We start from the raw sequence: 22,963 nt of genomic DNA, 5'->3' as shown, positions 1-22,963 counted from the left end.
AGAATTTTCTCTGAGGAAATAATCTTATAGTGCTTTATACATTTATGCAAAAAGCATTATTTAGAGTAGAAAAAAATTAGGAGTAACTTAAATGCCTAACAATATGGGACCGGTTAAGCAAACTCTGGCGCCTTCTCTTATATAATATTTTGCAGTTGCTAAAACTGTATTTACAAAGAATTCTTAATGATGGGGAGAAATACTTATGATAAAATATTAAGTAAAAATATATTATGTGCAAAGTGTGATCTCAACTATGCTAAAATGCATTATAAAAAAAAAAGACTGAAAGGAAATATGCCAAAAAGTTGTTTAGATTGATTGTCTTAAGACAGTGGGGTATGGTCTATTGTTATTGTTATTTTCTTCTTTATGTTTTCCTAAATTTTCCAGATTTTCTGCAAAGGGCATGTAATTCTATTATAATCAGAAAAAATAAAAATTTAGTTTTAAAAGTTTAAGAAAACAGGGGACTAAATATTTACAAGCATAAGTCACTTAGTCAAAAATAATTTTACAAAAGATTTAGAAGTTGTAAAAAAATGTTAAAGGAAAAAAAGCAAAATTGTTAAAAAGAATAAAATGAAACTTTTATTTAAAATATTAATTTAAAATTCTTTTATTAAAAATAAAACTTAAAATGCAAGTGGTTATGAAAACTATATAACAACATGAGAAATGCATATGATTTAAGGTTAAATGAAAATAAGACAAAATCATTAAGATTACAACTATCCAGTCCAACACTGTCAGCAACTACATTCAGCTCACAATATGCAGTAGGCACCCAGTAAAAGGGACTTCTGTATACATACTGCCCTCCTACAGCAGCTAGCACTTGAAACTTTCCACCCTTTGCACTCTTGCCCCTTGCCTCCTCATTTTATTGTTTTTTTATACATCTTTATTGGAGTATAATTGCTTTACAATGGTGTGTTAGTTTCTGCTTTATAACAAAGTGAATCAGTTATACGTATACATATGTTCCCATATCTCTTCCCTCTTGCATCTCCCTCCCTCCCACCTTCCCTATCTCACCCCTCTAGGTGGTCACAAAGCACCTAGTTGATCTCCCTGTGCTATGCAGCTGCTTCCCACTAGCTAGTTTGGTAGTGTATATATGTCCATGCCACTCTCTCACTTTGTCACAGCTTCCCTTCCCCCTCCCCATATCCTCAAGTCCATTCTCTAGTAGGTCTGTGTCTCATTTTAGACGCATATTTCTGATTTGGTTTTCTTTTAGATTCTGTCTTGCTCCTGCCAAAATATGGTCAGAGACTACTTTTAGTTATGCTTCTCCATATCTGACCTAGTCCCTGGTACTCTGCTATCAGCATAGGCCAGCTACCTTATCCTGAAGAGTGAACTGTTTTTTTTTTAAAAAAGGAGAAAGACTGGTAGGAAGTCCAGTATACCAAAATGCTAATAGTACTGTAGTAGGATTATCCATAGTTTATGCCACTTTTCTTTAGGTTTGAGATTTTTGCAATGTGGTTATGTTAGGTTTATTATTTAAAGTTTGAATTAAAGTCACTTGCCAAGTACTTTCACAGGTAATTATTGAATTCCCCTCCCTTTCGTGATTTCCAGGGATGGATATAAAATTGATAAACCTTTAGCTAAGAAGATACTGGGTCTGAGATCCTAGCTGGGTCAGAGAAACTGTTCTTCACCTTTTTCTCTCCAAAGTAGACTCTGCACAGCCAAAACAGAGATATGGGATTATCTAAAACTTTAGATACTCTCCAACAGCTGTAGGAACAAGTCAAAACTCTTTAATATGGCTCCCGAAACCCTTCACAATCTATTGCCATTCTACTTCTCCAACTTTTTTATCCCAGTAATCTGCTAACCTTTTTCTTTCTTCCTTACCCTATGCTACATCAGACTACTTGCCATTCCTTAAACACATATTAACTTTTTTCACTTTTTTAAATTGATATATAAGATTCATATAGCAAGAAGCACAAAACTTAAGTGCACAACTCAATGGTTGTTCACAGATGTATACATGTGTGAGCACCACCCAGATCAAGCTCTAGAAAATTTCTAATACTCTAAAAGACTCCCCTGTACCACTTTCCAGTCTGTATCTACATCCCCACCCAGAGATTACAACTATTCTGTCTTCCATCAACAAAAATTAATTTTCTGTTCTTGAATTTAAAAAAATGGAAACACACCATATACATTCCTTAAAACACAGAGTATATCTTAATGATTCCTCTGAGAATAGGAATGTTAAATATCTGTCACGTGCTAGTGTTCTCCCATTCAGCATCCATGGCAGAAATTACTATTCATCATTCCTTCTTATTGCGCCTAGACTGAGTTTTAGGCTCCTCTACTAAACTGCATACCAGCAGTCACGACTGGTTGTTCAGAGTTGGCACTAGTGAAACCTCCCTGGATAAGAATAACCTCTTCTACATGAGAACTTTTATCTCTGCCATTCACAACACAGTTAATAAGTCGTTTAAGTCTCGTTATCCTATCACTGTAACATCTCTCTGATCTGTCCTTTTTTTCTATTCCTACTGCTTCTGCTTATTTCAAGCTTTCATAATCCCTCACCTGATTTTCTACAATATCCCCTTACTGTTTTCCCTGCCTTCAGTTTTGGCTTCTCTATTCTTATCTACCCACTGCTAATTAATTTTTTTAACATTGAAATATGACTACATCATTCTCCTGGTTGAAACCCTTTAAGGACTACCTTTCAGGTTAAGGCCAGGGGCTTAGCATGGTATTGCAGGCCTCATGATCTGCCCCTGCCCATCTCTCCAGTATCATCTCCTGTACCCTGCCCTCCAGTATTCCAGATTCTTGCAGATTCCTGAAACATGTCCTGCCCTTTTCCTACTCTACATCTTGAATGCTCCTCCTCTCCTTTAGATGGCTGTTTCACTCACCCTTCAAGGATATTTCAAGAATATTTATTATCCAAACTTTTGTTGATCATTCTTTCCTAACAAAAGATTATTCTCTCCCAGACAAAATTAGTTATCCCTTATTTGTGTTCTCATACATAAACTTATTATGGCAATTATCATGTTCTATCAGTACCTGTTTACATTTCTGAGAGCCCCTTGAGGGAAAAGAGCTTTGCAGCTCCAGAACTCATCAGAGTGCATGTCATTTTTTTTAAACAATTTTTTAATGTTCTGGTAAAATACACAAAACATAAAATGTACTACCTTTACCTTTTTTTTTTTTTTTTTTTGCGGTATGCAGACCTGTTACTGTTGTGGCCTCTCCCGTTGTGGAGCACAGGCTTCGGACGCGCAGGCTCAGCGGCCATGGCTCACGGGCCCAGCCGCTCCGCGGCATGTGGGATCCTCCCGGACCGGGTCAAGAACCCATGTCCCCTGCATCGGCAGGCAGACTCTCAACCACTGCGCCACCAGGGAAGCCCTATCTTTACCATTTTTAAGTGTACAGTTCAGTAGCATTAAATACATTCATATTGTTGTGCAACCATCACCACCATTCATCTCCAGAACTTCTTTCATCTGCAAAATTGAAACGCTATACTTATTAAACAGTAATTCCTCATTCTCCCCTCTCCCCAGTCCCTGGCAACCACCATTCTACTTTCTACGATTTTGTCTATTCTAAGTACGTTATGTAAGTAGAATCACACAGTATTTGTCTTTTTGTGACTGGCTTATTTCATTTAGCACAGTGTCATTAAGGTTCATCCATGTTGTAGCATATGTAGAATTTCCCTTTTTTTTTTTTAAATTGGAGTATAATTTAAAAGTACAATATTGTGTTAGTTTCTGCTCTACAATGAAGTGAATCAGCTATATGTATACATATATCCCCTCCCTCTTGGACCTCCTGTCCCCCCTCCCACCATCCCACCCATCTAGGTCATCATAGAGCACCGAGCTGAACTTCCTGTGCTTTATAGGACGTTCCTGCTAGCTATATATTTTATGCATGGTAGTGTATATATGACAATCCTAATCTCCCAATTTGTCCCACCCTTCCCTTCCCCCCCATGTCCACATGTACGTTCTCTACGTCTATGCCTCTATTCTTGCCCTGCAAATAGGTTCATCTGTACCATTTTTCTAGATTCCACATACACGCCTTAATATATGATATTTGTTTTTCTCTTTCTGGCTTATTTCACTCTGTATGACAGACTCTAGGTCCATTCAAATCTCTACAAATGGCCCAATTTCATTCCTTTTTATGGCTGAGTAATTATCCATTCATCTGTCGATGGGCATTTAGGTTGTTTCCATGTCCTGGCTATTGTAAATAGTGCTGCAGTGAACATTGGGGTACATGACTCTTTGAATTATGGTTTTCTCAGGGTATATGTCCAGTAGTAGGATGGCTGGGTCATATGGTAGTTCTATTTTTAGTTTTTTAAGGAACCTCCATACTGTTCTCCACAGTCGGTGTATCAATTTACATTCCCACCAACAGTGTAAGAGAGTTCCCTTTTCTCCACACCCTCTCCAGCATTTATTGTTTGTAGATTTTTTGATGATGGCCATTCTGACTGGTGTGAGGCGATACCTCATTGTAGTTGTGATTTGCATTTCTCTAATAATTAGTGATGCCGAGCATCTTTTCATGTGCCTCTTGGCCATCTGTATGTCTTCTTTTTTTGTGTGTGTGTGTGTTCACTTACTTTAATAACACTACATTTACCATGTTATCACCATGGAACGTAAATTCAGGTTAGACAAGAGAATCTCACAAGTACAACAAAGCATTCTGTAGTATACCAAAGTTTGTATAATGTCTGACCAAACCAGCTTGCTCATAAATCACTTCCATTACAGGCAATTTATTTAGTTTAACATTTATGATTCTTTCAGAGAAAATAAACAGACTGCACACATTTAAAAAGTATTTTTCATTTACCTTTGCATTAGCACTTAAAATATACACTTCTATTTCAAAATGCCATTTAAAAATTATTCTAAGATAACAGCAGCAAACTATAATTCTGCAATTACAAAACAGCTAAACGGGGATCTACAGTTAAGTTATTCTCATGTTACAACTATGATTCTGAAACAGATACTACTTCAAAGCAACTGTTACCAGCTCTTTAGTTTTGATTTAAAAACACACACATAGTTGCTGGGAGGTTTATAATGTTGTATTCCATGCACTGTTCTGAAAGGGTTCTTCAAGAACCAACCAGACCTTAAAAACAGTACTCAGTCCACAAGGCAGTCAGAAAGAGTTAAATTAACTGGGGTAAATAGGATTCCAACATTACATCAAAAGCATATGATATTCTGCAGCAACTGGGAGCATTTTCAGGTTTGACATGTTGTCCTCTTTACAACTAATTTTATCAGAAGAGTTTAAGAAGGTGGACACTGTACCACTATCAAGTGCATTTAAAAGTGACATGTTTTTGTGCTAATCTGACTCCCCTGAATGACCTAGCTAGTGAACTAGTCACTAGGCAAATCAAGCCTGCAAGAAAGGAAGCCAATATTCAAATTATCATGTTATTGTCCAACCCATAGAATTTATTTTCAACATAAACATATAACCTCAATATGAGATGTCTAACTAAAGCAAGCACCACCAAGACCAAGACAGCATCTCCTCTTCTAAGGTTTAGGTTCTGCCCAGAATTCTTGATACATGGAATAGCCCATACCAAGAGTCATTGCTCCCACAACAAAGCCTTGGGCTGCCACGCGCATGTGGATCAAGTGAACATTTTAGTATTGCCCCTGCTCTTCAATTTATATAATCCATATGCAAAGATTGCTGCAAAACGTGCCATTCCAATGGGGACAAATGGTGCCTCTCTAGCTTTTAGGATAAGTTTAGATCCCTGATCTTCATCATATGAAGAAAGAGAAACATCTGTGTCACTTGACATAGTGATTGAAGAATCTTCAGACAATGGCACAACATCACAGGCTCCTACTGGCTTCTCGGTATGTCTTCTTTGGTGAAATGTATATTTAGGTCTTCTGCCCATTTTTGGATTGGGTTTTTTTTTTGATATTGAGCTGCGTGAGCTGTTTGTATATTTTGGAGATTAATCCTTTGTCTGTTGCTTCGTTTGCAAATATTTTCTCTCATTCTGAGGGTTGTCTTTTCATCTTGTTTATGGTTTCCTTTGCTGTGCAAAAACTTTTAAGTTTAATTAGGTCCCATTTGTTTATTTTTGTTTTTATTTTCATTACTCTAGGAGGTCGGTCAAAAAAGATCTTGCTGTGGTTTATGTCAAAGAGTGTTTTTCCTACTTTTTCCTCTAAGAGTTTTATAGTGTCTGGTCTTACATTTAGGTCTTTAATCCATTTTGAGTTTATTTTTGTGTATGGTGTTAGGAAATGTTCTAATTTCATTCTTTTACATGTGGCTATCCAGTTTTCCCAGCACCACTTATTGAAGAGGCAGTCTTTTCTCCATTGTATGTTCTTGCCTCCTTTGTCATAAATTAGGTGATCGTATGTGTGTGGGTTTTTCTCTGGGCTTTCTATCCTGTACCATTAATCTATATTTCTGGTTTTGTGCCAGTACCATACTGTTTTGATTACTGTAGCTTTGTAGTATAGTTTGAAGTCAGGGAGGTTGATTCCTCCAGCTCCGTTTTTGTTTCTCAAGATTGCTTTGGCTATTTGGGTGTTTGGCTTTGTTGGTGTTTCCATACAAATTGTTAAATTTTTTGTTCTAATTCTGTGAAGAATGCCATTGGTAATTTGATAGGGATTGCATTAAATCTGTAGATTGCTTTGCATAGTATAGTCATTGTCTCAATATTGATTCTTCCAATCCAAGAACATGGTATATTTCTCCATCTGTTTATGTCATCTTTGATTTCTTTCATCAGTGTTTTATAGTTTTCTGAGTATATGTCTTTTCCTCTTTAGGTAGGTTTATTCCTAGGTATGCATTTCCTTTCTTTTTAAGGCTGAATAATATTCCATTACATGTATATACCACATCTGCTTATCCATTCATCTGTCAATGAATACTTGGATTGCTTTCACTTTTTAGCTATTGTGAATAATGCTGCTATGAATATGGGTGTAAAATACCTCTTTGGTACCCAGTTTTCAAGTCTTTGGAGTATATGTCCCGAAGTGTAATTGCTGAATTATATGGTAATTCTTTTTTTTTGTTTGTTTTAAAAGAAGGAGTCAGTGTTTCTAGAATTTTTTTTTTTGGTTGTGCTGGCCTTAGTTGTGGAAGGTGGGCTCCCTAGTTGCAGCTTGCCAGCTCCATAGTTGCGGCATGCATGTGGGATCTAGTTCCCTGACCAGGGATTGAACCTGGGCCCCCTGTATTGCGAGCGTGGAGTCTTTTTTTTTTTTAAATTAATTTATTTATTTTTGGCTGCATTGGTTCCTCGTTGCTGCATGTGGGCTTTCTCTAGTTGTGGCAAGCGGGAGCTACTCTTTGTTGCAAAGTGCGGGCTTCTCATTGCAGTGGCTTCTCTTGTTGTGGAGCATGGGCTCTAGGCACGCAGGCTTCAGTAGTTGTGGCACACGGGCTCAGTAGTTGTGGCTCGCGGGCTCTAGAGCACAGCCTTAGTAGTTGTGGCACATGGGCTTAGTTGCTCCATGGCATGGGGGATCTTCCCAGACCAGGGCTTGAACCCATGTCTCCTGCATTGGCAGGCGGAGTCTTAACCACTGCACTACCAGGGAAGTTCCTATATGGTAATTCTATTTGTAATTTTTTGAGGAACCACTATACTGTTTTCCACAGCGGCTATATCTTTTTACATTCCAACCATCAGTGCACAGGGTTCTAATATCTCTACATACTCACCAACACTTGTTATTTTCTAGTTTTTTTGTTTTTTGTTTTATGATAGTAGCCATCTTAATGGGTGTGAGATACAATGGTATCTCATTATAGGTTTGATTTGCATTTCCCTAATGATTGGCAATGTTGAACATCTTTTCATGTGCATACCGGTCATTTGTATATCTTCTTCAGAGAAATGTGTATTCAGGTCCTTTGCCTGTTTTTTTTTTTTTTTTTTTTTTTTGCGGTACGCGGGCCTCTCACTGTTGTAGCCTCTCCCGTTGCGGAGCACAGGCTCCGGACGCGCAGGCTCAGCGGCCATGGCTCACGGTCCCAGCCGCTCCACGGCATGCGGGATCTTCCCGGACCGGGGCACGAACCCGTGTCCCCTGCATCAGCAGGCGGACTCTCAACCACTGCGCCACCAGGGAAGCCCTTTTGCCTGTTTTTGAATCAGGTTGTTTGTTTTTTTGTTGTTGAGTTTTAGTTCTCTCTATATTGTAGATATTAATTCCTTATCAGATATATGATTTGCAAACATTTTCTCCCATTCTGTGGGTTGCCTTTTTACTCTGTTGATACTGTCTTTTGTGCACAAAAATTTAATTTTCTTGAAGTCCAATTTGTCCATATTTTGTTTGTTGCCTGTGCCTTTGGTGTCATATCCAAGAAGTCATTGCCAAATCCAATGTTGTGAAGGTTTTGTCCTATATTTTTATCTAACAGTTTTATTATTTTAGGTCTTACACTTAGGTCTCAGATCCATTTTGAGTTAATTTTTTCATATGGTGTTAGGTAAGGGTCCAACTTCATTCTTTTGCAATGTGACTATCCATGCACCATTTTCCCAGTCAAAAAGACTTTTTCCCATTGAATGGTATCAGCACCATTATCAAAAATCATTTGACCATATATGTGAAGATTTACTTCTGGACAGAATGCATGACATTTTATAGGATACAACAATGAATCAGAGTGCAGGTTGTCCTAACACACTAGAATTGGTCATAAGCAAATTGTTAGAATGGAGTTGGATCTTATTTTTGTTTTGGAGAAAAAGGGGGGAGAAGATTTGATTTAGAGAAAGTAAAATAGCTGACTTAAAGGGAGTTCATGTCAGAATTAAAGACCTTTAGACACTTTTTCTGCCCTAGTTCATCTAGTTCACATCCTTGTTTTTATACATGAAGAAAAAGAGACATGGTGTTACTCTTGAGGTAGGAATTACCAAAAAAAAGACATTATAGTAGAAAGATTTCAGCTCAGTAAAGGAAGAACTTCTAACATCTAGCATAGATAAATGTGGGGAGAAATGAGCTCTCTATTAAGTACAAATATTCAAACAGAAATTGTGTTACCGAATTAGATTCGAGGCCCCCCTCTTGGGGCCCTAGCTGAACTGAAGATCCCCTGGCTCTATCAGGGAGTTCTTTCTCTCTCAGCTTCACACTGCCAATAATGAAACTGAGTCTGGTACAAGCAAGACAGGCTTTTATTCAACGGCCAGAGAATGGAGAAGGGGAGCTCATGCTCTAAAAGCACCTCTCCCCAAAGGGAGAGGAGTAAGGGAATTTTAAGCAAACAGGTCAACAGAGCTCTAGGAAAGGAGCAGAGATTTTCATGGGCAGCCGGGGCATGCACAGTCTTTCATGTTCCTTTTCATGCACGAACTGTCCCTAGAAGAGTACAAATCCCCACTTTGGGTGGAGATCTTAGCATCGTAATGAAGTGAAGGTAACTTTCAGATACCTCCAGGTTTCATCTGAGCAGGAACATTTCTGTGATCAAGTCAAAGCTGGTTAGGAGCAGTTGACCATTGTATATCTCTCAAAGCACGTATCTCTTAAAATACAGCTGCAAAGCATCTCTGCCAATACCAGGAGGTATTTTGAAACAAACACAGAGATAAATCAGAGCAAGTGTATTTCAGCTCTCAGGGGTTGGTATGGAAACACAGAGATAAATCAAGGCAAGGAAAGCAGTGACTTTTAGCCTACTTTGCCCACCATCTTGGATCTAGCCTTTTCAGTCTGGTTTTATTGTGGTCCTTTGTGGCATCCTGTTGATAAAATACAACTAGCTTGTATGGTTAAAAAATAAAAATAAAAATAACAAAACAAAAAAACAAGTTTCTGTGCCTGGGGCCTGGGCTGCATAGCATGTAAATTTTGCTGTAGAAAGCAGGTCTGATCATCTCTCTGCCTTGCTTGCAAATGTTCTGTGACATTAAGGAAAAAGGCCATTTTTTAAAATGGCTTACGTGGCTCTTATAATGTGGTCCTAGGCTACAATTATAGCATCATTTCCTGGCCTGTATCTATGTTCTTGATATATCCAACTATATGAACTCTAATGTCTTTTCTAACTCTCAGATCTTATGCACATTAAAGAAAAAGCCTCTTTGAAAAAAAAAACCAGACCGTTTTTTTTTTTGGCGGTACGCGGGCCTCTCACTATTGTGGCCTCTCCCATTGCGGAGCACAGGCTCCGGACGCGCAGGCTCAGCGGCCATGGCTCACGCGCCCAGCCGCTCCGCGGCATGTGGAACCTTCCCAGACCGGGGCACGAACCCGTGCCCTCTGCATCGGCAGGCGGACTCTCAACCACTGCGCCACCAAGGAAGCCCCAACAGACCGTTTTTAACACTTCAAGGAAGTACACTAAAGGGTATGGCTGTAGTTAAAAATTCCACACAATGAATCCTCAGAACAAATTAAATGGAATCAATGGGTAGCAAGTACTCACATGTGCTAGTGTGAGTCTGTGGGCACGTTAAATCCAAACTGGGGCAGCTGAGAAGAAACTTGATTTTAAGGAGAAAGGGAATTAATTTTTGTTGAATGTTTACTACGAAATAGGCATTTAAACATATTTTAGCTTATTTAATGTTAAGAATGCTAAAAGACAAAAAGAAATCGATCCTTTACACTATCTTTGAGGCTCTGGTATTGCATGCTATTTTCTTTTCTTTTTTTTTTTTTTTTTTGCGGTACGCGGGCCTTTCACTGTTGTGGCCTCTCCCATTGCGGAGCACAGGCTTCGGACGCGCAGGCTCAGCGGCCATGGCTTACGCGCCCAGCCGCTCCGCCGCATGGGGGATCTTCCCGGACCGGGGCACGAACCCGCGTCCCCTGCATCGGCAGGCGGACTCTCAACCACTGCACCACCAGGGAAGCCCGCATGCATGCTATTTTTAAGAATCACAATAATTTTAAACTTTGAACTTATCATCTGCTTTACAGACAACTTAGAGTGTCAACAAACAATTTCTAGGTACTTTCTGAGCATCAGAATTGTTCTGGGTGCTGGGAATACACAGGTGAAGAAGACGTGGTTAGGACCACATTATGGGACTCTTTTTGACTGGAGCTTATCATCAGTCAGGGTCTGTAAAAGGTTACCAACCACTGAAATCTCTCTCCTTGAAGAAATCAGGTATATAGAAAAAAAAGGAGCCTCAGAAAAAAAACTTTAGCAGATCTGATCATATCTCTCCCTTACTTATGAATGTTCAGTAACTCCCCATTAACTACAGGATAAAACCTGTTTTTTTGAATAACATACATGGCCCTTTATGATTTGTTCCCTTTATGATTTACCAGTAGATCTTGGTTTCAGCAGACTTATCTCTAAGCTACCTTTCTTGTTCTGATTTAATTTACTCACCAAATCACCTTTTCATCCAATATGATGATTTTTGGATTGGGTTTTCCTATCACCGAGGAAGAGAATAGAATATGAATATTGATCCATTGGGCAATTATATTCCTCATTACATATGATGAAATAAGATTTTTGCTGTAAGTAATTTTCACCTGAGTTTGGGTGAAATTGAGCTCCCCGAACTTCTGAACTGGAAGGCTAAATTTGGAGACTTAACCACAATCTTGAGGTCTTCCTTGCAAGTATCAGATATAAGTCCTTAGTATATATATACAGAGCAGTATCAGATGCAAGTCCTTAGTGTATTTATACAGAGCCGTCAGATATTCACCATTTAATTTCTCATTAAGATGTTGGTGATTCAATGGAAAGAACACAGAACTGGTATTCTAGGCCTGCCTGTGACTTACTGTATGACCCTGGCCACTAATTAAGTCTCTTATACCCTAAGTTCCCTTGTTTTTTGCGTAGAAATACTTGCTCTATACGTGTGTTCTATTGTGATGATAAGCAAGAGTATAGCTGCCAAAATTCCATTCAACGAGTACGTAGGCATTATAAGGAATACACATGCTAAGTATTTGCACTCAAGTTGATAATTTATTGGAGTCAGACTCATAAAAGTAATGTGTAGGGATTCAGAGAATGGAGGAATCACATTCAGTGATGTGTGCAGGGGTGGTGATCAAGATGATTTAATAAAGGAGGTAGGAGTTGAGCTGGATCTTGAGGAATAGGAAAGGTGGTAGAAGAGCGTTAGCTGGAAGGGATAAGAGCAGAGAGGCACTGGGATTCTCAGTCTGGCCCCAGCCTTTGTTTTCAGACTCATTATCTTCTGTACACTCTAGACAAAATGATGTTCTCCGAATCACAGACTTGTGTCCGGCACATAGTAGGCAAACCTCCAAGGTTCAGCTTCTACCTCTTCCATTAAACCCTCACCCAAGTGGAATTTAACATGCTCTCCTCTGCAACTAAGATGTTAGTATCATCTTAATGTCTCTACAGGCTTTAAGTTTGGGACCTGCTACTTTCCTTACATCCTCTCTGTCAAGTAGGTATTCTGCCGTTGCAAACTTACAGATAAAGAAACTCAGAGGGTGTATTTGGCCAAAGTCAAACAACTGATAAGTGCTGAAGCCAGGTAGAGCTCTTTTGACTTGAAATCCACTACTGTACGCACTACACTGGAGCGCCCTGGCATGAGACGGGTGGAGTAAAATGTATCGATACTTAATTCTCAGAGCTCTAATTTTCTCATTTATAAATGAGAGCAGTAGCACGGACCTCATGGGATTGTTTTAATTTTTTTTTTGGCCACACCGCTTTTGGGATCCCAGTTCCCTGACCAGGGATGGAACCCGAGCCCCTTGCAGTGGAAGCGTGGAGCTCTAACCACTGGACCAGCAGGGAATTCCCTGTTATAAGAATTAAATGGTAAAATATGTGAACTCCCTAGCTCAATGACTAGCACTTAGTGGTCCCTTCTCACCAAGCTTCAGATTCATGTAGGCATAAATACACAAATAAGAAATATCCAGTTCTGGGGTGCAAAGAAGACGGATTCTGCAGAGAGGCCTTCTGTAAACTTTTACAGGCCCCAGCCTCTGAGTCACATCATGAGAAATTTTATAAGGCAGCATCTTGTAAAGACTTAAGATTTTGCATCTTCCCCCACGTCCAACCTATCATATCCTTTTCCTGCCTCAGCATGTGTCAAATGCAAGAACTGTAGTTGTGTGACTTGTCCAGCTTTGAGGTTAGAGGGTGGTTGAATAATCTCCAAGGCTGGGATCTTAAAAAAAATTAACCAAACTATCCTTTCCGATCGAGACTTTTAATTACTATGTGGAGGAACCTACATTAAAAGCAAGAGGGGGAGAAGGCTCATGGATGGTAGTTGATTCCAAACCCACGTGAAACTAAATAAATGATTTCTTAAATCTTTTACCGGGGTGGAGGGTGGGATACTCTTGTGATTTCTCTCGAGTTCCTTAACTCCAGAATTGGCTGCACTTTAAAAGAAAAGGATTCCAGCTTCGGTGGGCTGGTGGCAAAGTGAATAGGCGGGGAATGGTGGGGCGACCCGGGAGGATTCCTCTGTCTACCTACTCGCTGGTGTTCAGAAGCCCGCTCTAGCCGCCAAGGGTCCGCGGAGGCGTGGGCCGGGTCAGTTCCGTAAGCCAGGCTCAGAGGTGCACGTCCAAGGCCGGGGCTTCCTTCCCCTGGGGGACGGCTTTCGGGCCCTCTTCCCGCTTGGGGGCCTCCGTAGGGAGGTCCACAGCCCAGGAAGCCAACCTGAGCGGCGCGGCAGTGCCCGCGACCCCGGCCTCCTAAGCACGTCCTCGCGCCGCTCCCCAAGGGGGCCCAGCGGGGGAGATGGACTTCGCGACCCTCGCTCGGTGGCCCCGCCCCTCCCTGCGAGCCCGTTGTGACTTCAACCTTCCCCCAACGCTAGAGGGCCCCGCCCCCTCCCCGCGGGCTAAAGAGTGTCCTCGCGCGCTCGCCCCTTCCCTCAGCGTGAGTGTGAGTGCGCTGTCCTCTCACCTCGGCGTTGTTTCCCTCCTCCCCATTGTTTCCTGTCTCTACCACAAGGCCCCGAACGTAGCCCCACCCCCACTGGTGTTTACTACCCCCCGCCCCAGTTTAACCAGTGCCCAGGGGACCCCAGAACGGAGGGAGGGGGCACCCCCAAACTCTTCCCTCTGCGCCTCTTCTCCGGGGTTTCCTGCGCATCTATTCCCTACCCCTGCCCGGGTCAGGACTCCATTCGGGGCTCCGTCCCTCTCTCCCCTCCCCCTCTCCCCCGGCTCCCCTTCTCCCTCGGCCCCCTCCCCTCAGCGGGTCCTCCTCTTTCTCTCCCCCTCTCTCCTCCCCCTCCCCATCCCTTCCCCCCCACAATGCAGTTCGCGGCGCGGCGGACATGGCGGTGGTGCCCTGAGCTCGTCGTGTCCTGGCCTCCAGCGGCGGCGGCAGTGACGGCGGCAGCGGGAGGCGGAGGCGGAGCGGGAGCCACTGAGATGAGGAGGCGCCGCGCGCGCCTGTAGCTCGCGGGCCTCGCAGGTACGGAGGTTCCGGCCGCGGCGCAGCACCCGGCGCCCAAGGGGGTGTGCTCGGGGCAGGCCGGGCGGCCCCCTCTTTGCCCTCAGGTGCTGCGGCTCGCAGGTGTCGCGGCCCGGCCCGAGCCCGTGTCAGCCGTCCTCTTGGGGCCTGACACTTCTTTCTTTGCCGGAATGCGCTTCGGGTGTCCCAGGGGAAGGCAGAGATAAGGGAGGTAGGGGCGGCGGCCTGGGCTTCCTGAGGAGGGCATCGGGGAGCTTTGGGACCGAACTCCACAGCGAGGCTGGGACGCTCGGCCTCTGAGGTGAAACCTGTAGACCCGGGCAGCGGATTTTGAGTTAACGGGATAGGAGTGAACATTTTCTGGGGTCCAGTATGATTCCTTGTCATGTGTGCCTTTTCTTTCACCCCTGCTTAGATATAGACGTACGTATGTAACATGTAAATACACAAACACACATATAATACATAATAAACATTTTTTTCCGGGCTCGCCCTTGTCGTGAGGAGAGAACGTAGAGATAGAGATGTCTGTGAGGATATCGCTTCTTGCTCGCCCGCCTTCTCTCTCCCCCGCCCCCCGGTCGAATGGTGGTAATGAACGATTTTGACGTGGGAAACTGAGATTCGTATTTGTAAACAGACAGCACTCGCCGAGTGTGTTGTACGCCTCCGCGAGAGGTTTCAGGTCCTTCTGGTATACGGATTGCAAAAGAATGAGATATTTAGATCTGAAAGAAAGACATCATCGGGATTTCAAGTCGTACCTGAATGTGGTGAATTACTGTTATTTTAACAACGTTGATTAAATACTTTCTTTTTAGAAGATTATCAGATTTTTAATCAGATGAATTTTGTACCTTGCGCGAGGTCTTAGTTTCGGTATACCATGTTTCTTCGTTTCGATATATTTTTCATACAAAAGTAGTTCCTTACACATTTGACGTTTTACTCCCTTTTGTGATCTCCTTAGTGTCCAGAAGTGCAATTCGAATTGTGTATTGTTGGCATGCATTTAATAATTAGCTGGAGCGGATCAGGTTACCTTTTGTTTCCAAAGATCGCCCCCCCATCCAGTCTTGTAGTAGCGAAATGTGTAACACTTGGTGAAACGGAACATATCCTTTTTCTGTTTTTAAAATGATGAGAACTATTAGCTAATAAAATTGGATAATTGCAACTGGTTATGATAATTTAGAGAGAATGCCGTATCAAGGTGGTGAATTGTAGGATGGTTTTTTTTTTAAAGTTTTTTTTGTTGTTGTTACTATCAGCGTGTTCTGTATATGAGTAAAATGTACGCTGAAATTTGTTTTAGGCTCAGAACGCTGTATGTCTCCTTAGAAATTGCTGCACTATATTGCATCCTAGTACTGATTAGTCACAACTTATAAAGTTTTGAAATATTCTTTTAGAAAACTGTGCTTAATTAATGAATTCACTAGTGTCTAGTGTATTATGATCCTTTTATAAACAAATTTTAAAGAGTGCTTCTTAAAAACCGTATACTTTGGGGAAGATAAGAATTTTAAGTTGTTTTATGCTTTAAAAAGATGATATTTAGTACAAACAAAATAGTTACTTTTTAAAAAAAGAGCTATTTTAGATAAATTTTCCTGCTGGTTGTAATTTTTCATTTGACTTGTGTGGAAAATGAAAAAATAAAGCTTCCTTGAAATAATACAGAAGCGGAAGTGAAAGTTATTGACATTTAATGTTTTAAGTCTAGCAAATATCTAAATACAAAAAGGAAATTAAAGTCTTTTCATTGTCCTAGGTCAAGTTGTTAGTAATACAGATAAACTAACAAGATGTTATGATGCACATAAGTTTAGTTCAATATTGTAAATCCTAAATCACATCTAGAATTACATTTAGTTTTAGTTAATGTAGCTGGAACAGTATAGTGTCTACATTATAATTTCAGACCTTTTAAAATAAAAATTTTTATTTGTAATTGTAAATGTCTGATTAATAAAAAGCTGTTTAAAGAGAATTTTTATTAGTTCTCAGAGTAGAGTCATTTTAGTAAGAGTAATTGGATGACTCTTTTTGACCTCAAAGTTAACCTTGACATGCACAATAAGCAGGATTAATTATGTTGTGTTCTTCATATAATGTCAAATCAGGATCTTTGCATAGACAAAGGTGTATGAATTTTATTTCTGCAGAAAGTTTCTGGTTTCAGAGAAACTATAAATAAGACTTACCTGTAAATGCTGATGCCAGTAAATTTTGTTTATCCTTAAAAAAAGAGACCATTTTGATATAACAAATTCAGTGAGATGTGTTACTTCCTAACATAAACTACAAGTGCTTGAATTCAGTTGATTGTTACTGCAGATAGAAATATGTTCTAAAAAAGAACAGTTCTAGAAAGACAAATAGGCAAGGGGAGTAAAGCAGGATATATAGACTTTTTTCTTCTTAGAGGAATTAAGATTAATTACACTGAACTAAGTAAATTAGAATTTTTTTACACTAAGATTTACCTGTTTTGTTTCAGTCATTGTGCTAGACATGTTTATGTATTTTTTTCACTTGTTCAGTGTAACAACCCTATGAAAACTGTTTTATAAATGAGGAATCTCTGACTCAGGTTAATTTGCATAAGAGCATAGAGTTAGAAAGATTGAAAGCAGCTCTGTGCGTTCTTCCTATTATATATGTCATGTTGCTTCTCAGATGTATCAAGTGTTCTTCCAATTTTATAGGAGAAACTGCCTAAGGTTGCTTGTTCATTCATCATTTAATCATTTGTTTCTTCAAACATTTGCATTTGTACTTTATGCTAGACATTGCTAGGTTTTAGAGATATAAAATTATTGAAGACAACCTCTTGCTTCAGGGAACTCAGTCATATAATATGTACAGATAAATTGCAACACACTAGATTATGGGAGTTCGGAGGGAAGAAGCCGGCTCTTGAGGGATGAGTAGGAGTTTTCTAGGTGGAGAAGGGGATAGACTGGAGGCCATTGCAAAGTAAAGGAATAATGTGTGTGAAGGTGGTAAGTTGTAATAGGGCTTGGTGTTTAGGGGAGAGTGAGAAATTCAGTGTGGTATGAATTGAGGAGTTGTGGATAGAGTGGTGAGAGAAATGGTTTGAAGTACCTGGCAGATTGTGAAGATTATTGTGTATGTTAAATGAAGACCTTTGGATTTTTATCGTGTAAAGTGAGATCACCAAGTGGGATAGTGGTTGAGCTGTAATTAAAATTATGTTTTTTGATTCTTACTTTAGTATTTCTTTCTCCTTGGCTTCTCCATCAATAGATTTACCCTTGTTTTCATTGGATAGTCAAGCCATCTTTTGTATGCTGCTCTCTTCTCCTCTCTCTAGTTGCTGTATTCCAGACTGGTTCTTTGAGGATCCTGTGATCCAAGTCTTATTGTCTAAGAATGTTTAATTTCTTAGAGGAGTCTTTTGAGGTAAAAATAACTCTGGGAGAAATCACCTTGTTATGGTTACACAGGAAGTGTTTTCACTCCTTGGCTTGGGTTAGCTGACTGCTTTCTAGTTTACCACTGGAAAGCAATAACATAGGGCATTGGGGAATGTGGGCTGGAAAGCAGAGGCAGGATTCATACAAGCTCGGTGTTCATTAGTAAAGATGAGCAAAGTCCTACTGATCTTTATACAAAGCAATCTGTATTTTCAAAAATTAGGTATTTTGTAAGACACACAATAATCTGGTTGTTTTAAATGGGTATTTGATTTACAATGATAATAGGTAACTTACTGCATAGTTACTATGTATTCATTTATTGCTAAAGATCTTAGAAGTATTCATCGGCCCTCGCAACAACTCCTTTTATATTATCAGTATTTATAGGTGAGGAAAGTAGCTGCAGAAAGACTAAATACCTTGGATAAGATCTCAGAGCTAGTTTGCTGCTGAGCCAGGATTTGAACTCAGGGTGTCTGAGTCTAGAGTTAGAACTCTTAACCACTATACTATGTTGCACCTTAAGCTTAGGTTGTCAAAATTTAGTATGCAGAGGATGTTAAATTCAGTATAGTCGCATAGGTTGTCAAAAAATGTTTTGTTAAGAACATAAAGTATGAATTAAGATGATAATGAAATCTGATTGCATTTTGTCAGTCTCAGCTGTACACTGTAGTTTAAATAATTTAATTAACATTAAAATTGATTGGTCATTAACTATAAATAGCTCCAGTCTTGTGCTGAGGGTTAGTTTAGGTCAGCGGTATTCAAACTATGTTTGGGGACCTTTTGGGGGTCTTTGAGTCGTAACTGTTTTCATAGTAATATTAAGAAGATATTTACCTTTTCCCCTTTCATTTTCTCATCTGGAATGTAGAGTGATAGATAAATGTGAAAACATTATTACTTTGATGGTATTGGAATGTGTAATAGTGTATTCTTTTTTTCTTTTTCTTTGAGATACAATTTACAGTACCATAAAACTCACCTTTTTAAAACATGCAGTTCAGGGACTTCCCTGGCAGTCTGGCGGTTAAGACTCCGTGCTTCCAATGCAGGGGACATGGGTTTGATCCCTGGTTGGGGAACTAAGATCCCATATGCTGCGTTACATGACCAAAAAAAAAAAAAGCATGCAGTTCAGTGTATATTCGTAAGGTTATGTAACCATCACTACTGTTTAATTCCAGAACATTTTCATCTTACCAAAAGAAACCCTGTGCCCATTAGCAATCACCCTGCATCCCCCCCCCCCCACCTCAAGCTTTTGGCAGCCACTAAACTGCTTTCTGTCTCATTCTGTCTTTGGAATTGCCTATTCTGGATATTTCATGTGAATAGAGTCATATAACATGTGGCTTTTTGTGCCTGGCTTCTTTCACTAAGCATAATGTTTTCAAGGTTCGTCCATAATACATCATGTATTAGCACTTCATTCCTTTTTATGGCTGAATAATACTACATTCTGTGGAATGTATTCTATAGAGATACCATATTTTGTTTATCCATTCATCATTTGATAGACATTTGGGTTATTTCCACTTTTTGGCTATTATGAATAATGTTTCTTTGAACATTCATGTAAAAGTTTTTGTGAGGATGTATGTTTTCATTTCTCTTGGATATATACCCAGGAGTGGAATTGCTGAGTGTTTTGATACATTTATGTTTAACTTTATGGAGGAACTGCCAAACTATTTTCCTGAGAGGCTGCACCATCTTATATTTTCGCTAGTAATGTATGAGGGTTCTAATTTCTCCACATCCTCACCAACACTTGTTATTGTCCATCTTTTAAATTATTGCCATCCTAGCTGGTGAAGTGGTATCTCATTGTGGTTTTGATTTGCACTTCCCTAATGACTAATGATGTTAAGCATCTCTTCATGTGTCTGTTGCCTATTTGTATATCTTATTTGGAGAAATGTCTATTTAAATCCTTTGTTCATTAAAAAAAATTAGATTATTTTTATTGTTGAGTTGTAAGAGTTCTTTATATATTCTGCATACTAGACCCTTATCAGATAAATGATATGCAAAAATGTTCTCCCATTTTGTGGGTTATCTTTTCATTTTCTTTTTTTAAATTTAAAAAATTTGGCAAAATATAACATAAAATTTACCATGTTAACCATTTTTAAGTGTATATTCACAGTGTTGTGCAACCATCACCACCATCCATGTCCAGAACTTTTTCCTTTTTCCTAAACTAACACTCTGTGCCCTTAAGCAGTAACTCTTCATTCCCTCCTCCCCTCAGCCCCTAGCAACCATCATTCTACTTTCTGTTTCTATGAATTTGACTACTGTATGTAATTAGAGTCATATAATATTTGTTCTTTTGTGACTTACTTTATTTAGCACAGTTTCTTCAGGGTTCTTCCACGTTTTAGCATGTGTCGGAATTTGCTTCTTTTTTAAGGCTGAATAATGTTCTGTTGTATTTATATACCATATTTTGTTTATCCATTCATCTGTTGATAGACACTTTGGTTGCTTCTGCCTTTTGGCTATTGTGAATACTGCTGCTGTGGATGTGGGTGTACAAATATCTGTTTGAGTCCCTGCTTTCTGTTCTTTGGAAATGTACCCAGAAGTGGAATTGCTGGTTCATGTGGTAAATCTATGTTTAGTTTTTGAGGAACTGCCATTTAATTCTTTTCATTTTCTTGAGTATGTTTTTTTAAGCACCCAAGTTTTAGATTTTGATAAAGTCCTATTTATCTATTTCTTCTTGCGCTTTGGGAGTCATATCCAAGAGATATAAGCCAAAATTACAAAGATCTACACCTGTGTTTTTTTCCTACCAGTTTTATAGTTTTAGCTTTTACATTTAGGTTTTTGATCCATTTTTAGTTAATTTTTGAATGTGGTGTGAGGCAGAGGTCCAACTTCATTCTTTTGCATGTGGCTATCCAGTTATCCTAGCACCATTTATTGACAAGACTATTCTTTCCCTTGTTGAATGATCTTATTGATTATTGATTATCATTGTTGAAAATCAATAGAGCATAAAAGTCTCTGTTTGTTTCTGGCTTCTCAATTGCTTCTGGATTCTCCGTTGATTTGTATGTCTGTCCTTATGCCAGTACCACCCAGTCTTTTTTCCTTTTATTTATTTATTTATTTTTGGCTGCGTTGGGTCTTTGTTGCTGTGCGCGGGCTTTCTCTATTTGTGGCGAGTGGGGGCTCCTCTTCCTTGTGGTGCACGGGCTTCTCGTTGCGGTGGCATCTCTTGTTGGGGAGCACAGGCTCTAGGCGTGACGGCTTCAGTAGTTGTGGCACATGGGCTCAGTAGTTGTGGCTCGTGGGCTCTAGACCGCAGGCTCAGTAGTTGTGGCACACGGGCTTATTTGCTCCGCGGCATGTGGGCTCTTCCCGGACCAGGGCTCGAACCCGTGTCCCCTGCATTGGCAGGAGGATTCTTAACCACTGCACCACCGGGGAAGTCCCACCACCCAGTCTTGATTACTGTAGCTTTGTAGAAGTTTTGAAATTGGGAAATCGAAGTTGAAGTTGTGAGTTCTCCAACTTAACTTTTCCTTTTCAAGATTGTTTTTGGCTGTTCTGAGTCCCTTGCATTTCCGTGTGCATTTTAGGATCCACTTGTCAATTTTTGAAGAAAATCTTGTACTTCTTTTGTTATTACTTTGATGGTATTGGAATGTGTAATAGTGTATTCTTCTTTTTCTTTTTCTTTGAGGTATAATTTACAGTACCAATTGTAAATAGAATTTTTTTTTTTTTTTTTTTTTTTTTTGCGGTACGCGGGCCTCTCACTGTTGTGGCCTCTCCCGTTGCGGAGCACAGGCTCCGGACGCGCAGGCTCAGCGGCCATGGCTCATGGGCCTAGCTGCTCCGCGGCATGTGGGATCTTCCTGGACCAGGGCACGAACCCATGTCCCCTGCATCGGCAGGTGGACTCTCAACCACTGCGCCACCAGGGAAGCCCTGGAATTGTTTTCTTGACTTCACTTCTGGACTGTTCATTGCTAGTATGTAGAAATACAATTGATTTTTGTATATTGATCTTGGATAGTAATCTTGCAGGACTAATTTATTAGCTCTAACAGGTTTTTTGAGGATTCCTTAGGATTTTCTACATATGGGATCATGTCATCTGCAAATATAGATAGTTTTACTTTTTCTTTTCCAGTCTGGATGCTTTTTATTTCTTTTTCTTGCCTAATTGCCCTGGCTGGTACAGTGTCGAAGAGAAGTGAAGACAACAGGGAATTCCCTGGAGGTCCAGTGGTTAGGACTCGGTGCTTTCACTTCTGTGGCCTGTGTTCAATCCCTGGTCAGGGAACTAAGATCCTGCAAGCCACGCGGCCAAAATGAATAAATAAATAAATAGATAAATGTTAAAAAAAACGTGAAGACAACATATCCTTGTTTCTGTTCTTAAGGGAGAAAACATTTCACCATTAAGTATGATGTCACATGTGGGTTTTTTGTCAGATTGAGGAAAGTTTCTTTTGATTCCTAATTTGTTGAGTGTTTTTATTGTAAAAGGGTGTTAGATTTTATCAAATGCTTTTTTGTGTGTCACTCGAGATGACTGTGTGGTTTTTGTCCTTTATTTTATTAATATGGTGTATTACATTGATTGATTTTCATATTGAACCAACCTTGCATTCCTGGTATAGAATACACTTGATCCTGGTGTATAACTTTTTGTTGCTGGATTTGGTTTGCTAGTATTTTGTTGAGGATTTTGCATCTGTATTCTTAAGACACATTGGTGTATAGTTTTCTCGTAATGTTTTTGTCTGGTTTTGGTATTAAGGCAATACTGGCCTCATAGAATGAGTTAATAGTGTATTTTGTATTTGAAAAATTTCTCAGTTTTAATATCTAATGATGTAAGTGTTAATAGCTATAACTTACATAAACAAAAGTTCTTGGGATTCTTGGTAATTTTTAGGAGTATAAATGCATCCTAAGGTCAGAAAGTTTGAGAACTGCTGGTTAAGGCTAAGGACATATCTTAGTGCCTAAGTATTGAACCAAAAAATATGTCTCTTCTTTTTTGTCAT

The 22,963-nt window shown here is 39.8% G+C and overlaps 1 protein-coding gene and 1 pseudogene across 10 annotated transcripts in view; one reads left to right on the top strand and one right to left on the bottom strand.

Annotated features, from left to right (window-relative positions):
* Positions 1–4,646: 4,646 nt before the first annotated feature.
* Positions 4,647–5,885, bottom strand: LOC137210476 (HIG1 domain family member 1A, mitochondrial pseudogene; annotated as a pseudogene).
* An 8,430-nt stretch (positions 5,886–14,315) lies between these two features.
* TUT4 (terminal uridylyl transferase 4) overlaps positions 14,316–22,963 on the top strand; it is a 149,901-nt gene continuing 141,253 nt past the window's right edge. For 6 of the 10 annotated variants that reach the window (XM_067726104.1, XM_067726108.1, XM_067726101.1 and 3 more), the window contains exon 1: positions 14,317–14,478. The gene's annotated coding sequence lies outside the window, so the exon portion shown is untranslated. Of the gene's footprint in view, positions 14,479–22,963 lie in introns of all 10 variants that reach the window. The other 4 variants (XM_067726107.1, XM_067726106.1, XM_067726105.1 and 1 more) reach the window with 2 other exon arrangements.

Source organism: Pseudorca crassidens, chromosome 2, assembly GCF_039906515.1.
Source record: "Pseudorca crassidens isolate mPseCra1 chromosome 2, mPseCra1.hap1, whole genome shotgun sequence".
In the NCBI taxonomy this organism is placed as follows: Eukaryota; Metazoa; Chordata; class Mammalia; order Artiodactyla; family Delphinidae; genus Pseudorca; species Pseudorca crassidens.
Note: the sequence above shows the minus strand (reverse complement) of the source record. Positions and strands in the feature narration are given on the sequence as shown.